The sequence below is a fragment of the Elaeis guineensis genome, chromosome 3 (assembly GCF_000442705.2).
Source record: "Elaeis guineensis isolate ETL-2024a chromosome 3, EG11, whole genome shotgun sequence".
Lineage (NCBI taxonomy): Eukaryota > Viridiplantae > Streptophyta > Magnoliopsida > Arecales > Arecaceae > Elaeis > Elaeis guineensis.
In genome coordinates, this window is record NC_025995.2 from 103,866,927 (window position 1) to 103,876,107 (window position 9,181).

Here is a 9,181-nt window from a genome sequence, read left to right on the forward strand (position 1 = left end):
CGACGTCCGACTTCAGCGAGGTATTAAACCGGCCGACGGTGTCTCCGAGTCATCACCCAATGTCCCGACAGTCGAATACCGACGTATGGTCGGCCAGCCCGCCCAAGGGCCGTACGACCACTGTGGGCTGTTGTCTTGTCAAGGACATACTGTGCAATCTCCCTGGGGCATTGTCCTGCTGAGGACAAGGGTTCGTTTTGACAACCCGCGGTGATTTGACAGCCTCCGGCGATTTGACAACTCTCCAGTTGTCTGCACCATTAATGGCGGGACCACGCCGCATTCTACTATAAAAAGGGGTAAGGCAACAGTTTTGGTAAGCTCTCTGACGTTCCCTCCAGCTCCCAAGCTTTCCCTAGTCCTCTCGAGTTGAGCCTCTGATTTTCCGCTGTTGCCTAGTCTCTCTGACTTGACCGTCGGAGGGTCCCCGCCGGAGGCATCTCCGGTCTGTGAGGACTTCTCTTGCAGGTGTGCGACCTCGACGATCGGGCAACGGGGGATTGGCCGCAACAGATTTTGACGCATCAGGTAGGGGAACACTCGACAGAGGTAAAATAGCAAGCTCCCTAGAGCTTCAGAGACCTCTCGAGATGATGAAAACCAGAGCTCAGCGATCGAGAGCTACCGGGTCGGCGAGGCACTCTTCCCGTCGGGAAGAGCCCTCTCCTTCACCCTCCATGGCAAAGCCCAGCTCTCTGCATCCGGTGGTGACCACGGAGGCACAGATCGCGGCAATCGTGCGGCAAATGACCGTTCTGACAGATGCGGTCAAAAATCTCCAGCATCAACCGACTCAGTTGCTGCGACCGCTGGCAGAACAACCGGTGGCACATCCCATGCCGTCCAGAAGCAGCCGCCGATGCCTGCGTCTACTTCCATCTCCTCCTCAAGAGCAGCCGTCTCACCACTCCCACCGAGAAGGGAGGAGGCGGCCACAGCGTGACGCCCGTCGGTCTCGATGTCCCTCTCCTTTACAGCTGAAGCGAGCGAGGAGGGAGAAGCGGCTGCGAACGCCGTCCACCTCACTTTCAAATTCATCGGGAGGATCGACTCCTGGAGTTTCTCAACACCGACGGTTAAATGACTACGAGCGCAAGTTCGAAGAAATTGACCGTCGGCTTGCCCAGCTCCAGGCGGATGGACAGAAATCGTCGAACGACGTCGACTTCTGGACCATCCAACCTCTCTCCCGATTCATCCTCGACGAATCGATCCCTAGTCGGTTCAAGATGCCTCACGTGGAGCCTTACGACGGCTCCACCGACCCAATTGACCATCTGGAGAGCTACAAGGCTCTCATGACAATCCAAGGGGCAACCGATGTCCTCCTTTGCGTCGGCTTCCTCGCCACACTCCGCAAAGCTGTCAGGGTCTGGTACTCCAGCCTCCGCTAGGAAAGTATCCACTCCTTCGGACAGCTTGAACATTCTTTCGTGGCCCATTTCAGCACCAGTCGGAAGCCACCGCGAACCTCAGACAGTCTTTTCTCCCTCAAGTAGGGAGAAAATGAGACTCTACGATACTTTGTGGCCCGATTCAACGCAGCCACGCTTGAGATCTGAGACCTCAACGAAGACATGGCTATTTCGGCCATGAAGAGGGGGCTAAGGGGGTCCTGCTTCACATACTCCCTGGACAATATCCTCCCCCGGACGTACGCCGAATTGCTGGAGCGCGCATACAAATACATACGTGTAGACGAAGGAGCTTCCGACCGGTGCCTGATCGAGAGCACGGGCCAAAAGGAGAAGCGCAAGAAAGGTCGGGCTCCTGCTGAACCCAGCAGGCCCCCGACCGACAAACGGATCTCACCCCGACGGCGGAGCCCGAGATCGCCCCGACGGTGAAGTCCGAAGTCGGTGCATCGCAGGTATGACTCCTACACTCCCCTCTCTGCTCCTCGTGCGCAGATCTTGATGGAGATTGAAGGAGCGGAATATCTACGATGGCCTCCGCCTCTAAAGGCAAAAGGCCTCAATCGGAGAAGGTACTGTCGGTTTCATCGGAGCCGCAGTCATACCACCGAGCAATGCATCCAACTCAAGGATGAGATAGAGGACCTCATCCGATGAGGCTATCTCGGGAAGTACCGAAAGGACCCGTTGGCTCGGCCCCTTAACGACCGACAACCCCAACCAACTGAAGAGGCGGTGAATAATCGGCCTACGGCTGGGGTCATCAACATGATCTCCAAACGACTGGATCGGAGGACGACTGCTAGAGAAGAGTCGACGAAGCGGCTGCATCAGGACAATGTAATCATCTTCACAGATGAAGATGCTCTGGAAATCCAAACTTTCCATGATGATGCTGTTGTTGTCTTGGCAACAATCGCGAATTATGATGTAAAAAAGATTCTTGTCGATAATGGAAGCTCAATTAATATTTTGTTTTACTCGACTTTTTTTCGAATGCGACTGTCGACCGACCGACTCAGGAGGGTCTCTACGCCTCTCATGGGTTTCGCCGGACAAGCCGTCGCAGTGGAAGGAGAAATTACTCTTCTTGTGACAGCTGGGACCGAACCACGATAAAGCACCGTCCATATGACATTTGCGGTCGTCCAAGTACCTTTGGCCTACAACGCCATACTTGGAAGGCCCGGGCTAAATGCCCTTAGAGCGATAGTCTCGACGTACTACCTGCAGGTTCGGTTTCCGACCAAAAATAGAGTCGGAGAGATGCGCGGGGATCAACAACTCGCTCGGCGGTGCTTCCAAATTTCTACTCAAAGCACTGAGTCGAAGGACTCCCTGACGGTCGACAAGCTGGACCAATGGGAAGAGGAGGAGCGGGGTGAACCGGCTGAACAGCTAATCTCCATCCCGATGATAAGGAACCCTGAGCAGGTCGTCTGGGTCGGGTTGCAGTTGACCGACCCGGAGTGATGGCAGCTAATAAAACTGTTGGAGGATAACGCCGACGTATTCGCTTGGTCAGCAGCAGATATGTCCAGCATACCTCTGGAGACAATGACTCACTGAGTTAACATCGCCCCTAGTACGAAGCCGGTGAGACAGAAGAAACGGGCATTCGCCCCCGAAAGACAGAGGGCCATCGACGAGGAAGTGGACAAGCTGCTCGAGGCCGGCTTCATCAGAGAAACCACCTATCCCGATTAGCTCGCAAATGTCGTCATGGTGAAGAAAGCCAATAGGAAGTGGAGGATTTGTATCGACTACACCGACTTGAATCGGGCCTGCCCGAAGGACAGCTTCCTACTGTCGAAGATCAATCAACTAGTGGATGCGACGTCCGGACATCGACTGCTCAGCTTTATGGATGCCTTCGCCAGATATAACCAGATCCGGATGGTGCCCGAGGACGAAGAGCATACGGCCTTCGTGACTGCCAAGAGCCTTTACTGCTACAGAGTTATGCCCTTCGATCTGAAAAATACCGGAGCCACCTACCAATGCCTCGTCAACAAAGTCTTCAAGAATCAGATCGGGTGCAATATGGAGGTCTACATGGATGACATGTTGGTGAAGAGCGCACAGGCTTCAGACCATATCCAAGACTTGGAAGAAACCTTCCGCACCCTTCGGCAACATCGGATGAAGTTAAATCCGACCAAGTGTGCCTTCAGGGTAGTTTTGGAGAAGTTCCTCGGGTTTCTCATTTTTCAACGTGGAATCGAGGCCAACCCCGAGAAGATAAGGGCGATTATGGACATGCGGCACCCAAACAGCAAAAAAGAGGTGCAGCAGCTTAATGGGAAGGTCATCGCGCTCAGCCGATTCATCTCTCGATCGGCTGAGAGGTGCCTCCTGTTCTTCAAAATCCTGAGGCAGACGAAGGACTTTTCCTTGCCGAATGAGTACCGGCAAGCCTTTGAAGATTTAAAGAAGTACCTGGCCTCTCCGCCCCTGCTTGTGAAGCCAGAAGTCGGAGAAACATTGTATCTTTATTTGGCTACCTCCCCAGAGGCTATTAGTTCGGTACTCGTCCGGGAGAGCGAGAGCCGAATTCACCAGCCCATATACTACACCAGCAAGGCGCTCCACGGGGCCGAAACTCGATACTCAAGGGCGAAAAAGATGATATTTGCTCTAGTCATATCCGTGCAATGACTCCGTCCGTATTTTCAAGCACACGCCATCGTGGTCCTGACTGACCAGCCCCTGAGGGCGATCCTCCGTCGTCCCGACACATCAGGACGACTGACGAAATAAGCGATGAAGTTGAGCGAGTTCGACATCCAGTACCGACCGCATCCTGCTTTGAAAGCCCAAGTCCTGGCTGACTTTGTTGCGGAATGCCCGACAGCCAATCAAATGTCAGAAGATGGAAGCTCCAAAGAAGCTGCAACCTCCGAATGTGACCTCGGGTCAACCTGGGTGTTACACATAGATGGAGCTTCCAATGCCCAAGGGAGCGGTGTCGGGTTCCTACTCACCAACTCAGAGAGGGTGGTTACCGAGTACGCCCTCCGATTCAACTTCAAAGCTTTCAATAATCAAGCCGAGTATGAAGCGCTTCTCGCTGGCTTGAGAATGGTGCAGGAGCTCGGAATCGACAGCCTCAGAGTCTTCTCCGACTCCCAGCTGATCGTGGGACAAGTCAAAGACGAATTCGAGGCACGGAACCCGACCTTGGCAAAATATTTTCAGAAGGTGAGAGATCTCGTGGCACACCTCAAGTATTTCGAGATCTCCAACATTCTCAGGTCGGAGAACGCTCGGGCCGATGCACTCTCCAGACTCGCAACGTCCGTCTATAGCACCCTGGGCCGGACACTCATGGAGAGCCTCGAGCAACCGAGCATCGATAGGGCCGAGGAGGTGCTGCAACTGACGATCGAGCCAAGTTGGATGGACCCGATCGTCCGGTACCTAACCGACGGAACCAGCCCCGAAGACCTTGCGGAAGCCAAGCGACTCCGATGGGCGGCCTCCCAGTACGTAATGATGGACGGGCGACTTTACAAAAGGTCATTCTTTCTTTCCTTGCTACGGTGCCTCGGACCGACGGATGCGGACTACGCACTCAGGGAGGTGCATGAAGGGATCTGCGGGAGTCACCTGGGGGGCAAATTCTTGGCCTACAAAGTCCTGCGGTAGGGTTACTACTGACCCACCATGAAGAAAGATGCGGCTGACCTGGTTCGGAGGTGCGAGCCATGCCAAAAGTATGCTAATTTGCAACACCGGCTCGCCAACCAACTGACTGCCATTGTCACCCCGTGGCCTTTCGCCCAATGGGGGATTGACATGCTCGGCCCTTTCCCTCCGATGTCTGGTCAAAGAAAGTTTATAGTTATCGCAATCGACTACTTCACCAAGTGAATGGAGGCGAAACTTCTGACGCAAATCACCGAGCGTAAGATGGAAGACTTTGTCCAGAAGTCTATCATCTTTAGATTCGGGCTGTCGCACACTATCATCACCGACAATGGGCGACAGTTCGACAACAACGACTTCAGAGAGTTCTGTGCGAGGTTTCATATCACGCACAAGCTGACTTCGGTCGGGCATCCACAGTCCAACGGAGAAGTCGAAGTAGCCAATCAGACCATTCTGCATGGACTGAAGACCCGACTGAACGCAGCCAGAGGCCTCTGGATCGAAGAATTGCACTCGATCTTCTGGGCGTACCGAACGACACCTCGTGTCCCGACCGAAGAAACTCCTTTCAACTTGGCCTTCGGGAGGAGGCAATGATCCCACTGGAGATCGGGCTACCATCAACTAGAGTCGAGCAATACTGTGAGCCAGATAACTCTGAGTGTCAGAGAGCTGACTTGGATCTCCTTCCCGAACTCCAACATGAGGCTCAACTCCGTATGGCTTCCTACCGACAGAGAGTAGCCCGATACTACAACGCTAAAGTCAAGCCGAAGTCCTTCAGACCCGGAGACCTGGTTTTGAGAAAGGCGGAAGTCTCGAAGCCTCAGGATCAAAGGAAGCTATCCCCGAACTGGGAAGGACCCTACAAGATAACCGACACTTGCAAGCCGGGCGCCTACCAACTTGAGACCTTAGAAGGGATGGCTATTTTTCGAACTTGGAATGCTGACAACCTGAAATTGTATTATCAATAAACTCCGTACGCCCTTCTTGCTCGGAATACAATATGATTTCAGAACTCCAGAGTCCGTGAAGTTTGGCCCTCCATCGAGGGTCGGCTCTCACCTGAAGTACGAGCCTCGATGCCCCGACTTTAGCCCTATATCTCGTTGGAAACCTATGCTTCGGTCGTCGAATCTACGACTCAATCACCGAATCTACGGCTCAATCTACGTCCCGATCATCGACGACATATCAGATTCTACAACAGGGATCAAATGAGCGGAATGTCTACGACGGCCCCCTGTCTTTGAAGGCAAAGGATTTCGACCAACACCGTTGGCTAACTAGCCAAACTTTTGACTAAGAAAGGGCAAAATGCCAAGACGACCGCGACGTACCCGCCCGACCAAGGTCTGGGCAACGGGTATTCAACTTGCGACGAACCGATCCGGTCACGACCGATCGAAGGATATTCGGCTTGCCACTATTTATCATACGTCCTGATGTACGTGCCCGACCAAGGGCCGGATGATGGATATTCGACTTGCCATCATTGCCCTATCCGAATGCGTCGGACGCTACTCGACTATCAGACTCTACGAAACGGTCGTGTCGACGAGCCATGTTCGGGGATTGGCTGACACCCGACCCCATGTGCACACCCGACCAAGGTCCGGACGATAGACGCTCAACCTACGATCTGTACGGCTCTCGACCATCGAATCCTAAGCAGCCTGTGCGGCGGTCGGAATGCCGACCTGTGATCGAGGCTTGTTCTACCCTTAGCGGGGCGCACGCCACTGATCACTTTGATCGGCTATGCTGGATCCTACCGAACGTCCTAATGGGACATGTCGGAACTACGACCTATGCACCTAGAGATGGTTCGGACGATCAAACACATTCAACTACACACGAAAAAAAGTGAGAAGTCTTTAATTTTACTAAGTCAAAATTGGGATGAATCTCGATTACAAAATTGGGATGAGGACAGATTACAGATATCAAAGGCTGAACAGAAAGTAAAAAAGTATAAGGATAACAAAGCGGATACCCCGACTATTCGTCGGAGTCGGCTTCTTCCACCGGATATAGTTTGGGAGCAACCGACGTGCCCGCTCGGGTCGGTGAGGGACCGAGGGTCGGAGCCGCCTCGTCCTCGGTGACTCGTTCCGTCGGCAGTGGGTCAGCCTCTCCCTCTGCCGCTTGGTCCTCCAACCCTAGAGGGATGATCCCGCTCATGTCGAGCTCCGGGTGCAGACTCTGGATCGCTTCTCGGGCATCCTCGTACCCCACCCGGTAGGAGGCAAAGCCGCTCTCGAGGAGATCCTCCCGGTACTCCTCCAAACCACGGAAGTCCTCCACCGCCCGACCCAGTGCCTCCCTGGCCGACTCCGCCTCCGCCTTCAATATGTCGGCGTCAGCCTGGGCGGAGGACAGGTTCTCCTCAGCCTTGGCCAGGTTCTCCAGGCTAACGCAAAGTTGTTCGCGCTCGACCTCGAGTTCCCTAACGCAGCCGTCCCTCTCGTGCCTCAGTCGATGAACGGAGCGGGTCTTGCGCCGAACCTGCTCGCAGGCCGACTGAAGTTTGACCTCCGAGGTGGCTAGGTCGTTGGTGAGTCGAGAGATCTCCTCCTCGAGCCTGGCCTCACGGTCGACCGACAACTTCAGCTAGTCGACCAGCGTCGCCTTCTCAGCCTCGGTGATCTCTGCCTTCTTCTTCCAGGCCGCCCAGACATCGCCGAACCTTCGGTACCCGACCTCCAGCCCGAATATATTATAGATCAGCTGCGGACGGAAGGCCGACTGTCAGAAAATCGAACTGATGGAAAATAATAATGAAGAGGAGAAAGGAAGAGTAGGAGCCCACCTGGATCATAGTCGGGTAAAAGGAAGAAAGCATGTCGGACACTGGCCGACTCTTCGTGATCTCCCGGTCGGTCGGGAGAATGGTTGCTTGGCACAACCTCCTGGCCAAATCATGATTGGCCAGGGCCGACGCTCCTTCGGAAAGCGGGACGTCGAATGACGTGGCTCGGCCGGCCGACCTTGTGTCGTTGCCCGATGCCATCGGAGCCTTCCCTCGTCCGGCCACCCAGGCCCGAAAATCAGAGAGGGACGGGAAGCTTGAGCTCGATTGGGTCCCTCCCGAGGCCACGACGGCGGCTGCTGCAGGTTGTTCGGGCTCACGTACTTCGGTCCGAACCTCTTCTGTTGGTGGAGGAGCCGACGCTCCTTCGACTACCCCCTCGGTTGCCCCTTCCTCGAATGGCGCCTCAGGTGGCACCACCGGCACCGGCAGAGCAATGACAGGCTCGTAGCCCGACGCACATTCGACGTCGGGCTGCGCTCCCATCACCGCAAGGTTGGTAGGCAATGCTATCTGAGGCCTCTTGGGAGGTCGCGATGGTTCGGCCCCGTGCGCTAGCCTCTTCCTCGTCGCATGTTGCCGAATGTCGGCGTCGATCAGCCTCACTCTCGATGGCATCCCTGTAATTTCAACGAAGGATCAGCGCAAGTCCAAAGATGGATAGAAAAGACAAAAAACGACCGATAGACCGAGATGTACCTAAATAAGGAACCGAACTTAGGCCAGCGTCGTACGGAGCTTGCTCGGTGACGAGCTCCCTCTGCTTCGGCACCGACACATCCTTCAGTCGGTGAAAATTCTCTCGGTCCCCATCCTCCATCCGACTGTTCTCATTCGGCTGAGTCCGAGGGTCCCTCTAGCGGGAAGGGAACCCCCAAGGAAGCGGAGAGGACGCAAAAAAAAATTAGTTCTTCCACCCATGAATCGATGATGGAAGATCGGTGATGAATGAAAGACCCTTCCAAGGATTGAAGAACCACCACCCTCGGGCCTTTGAGTGGGGTCGGAGGACGAAGAACGTCCGGAAGAGAGAGATACGAGGATAGGTCGGCAAAAGCCGACACAACAATGCGAAGCTGATTATCAATCGGACTGAGTTCGGTGCCAGTTGAGCCGGACAAAGTCCGTAATAATCCAGAATGTTCCAGACGAACTCCGAAATCGAAAAGCGAAGACCTGCCCGAAGGTTCTCGACATAGAAGGCCACCTGACCCAGAGGCGGATTGTTAACCCGACCCTCAGCCCCAGGAGCGAAGAGCTCAAACTGTTCTGGGATACTGTATTGCTCCTTGAGCCATTC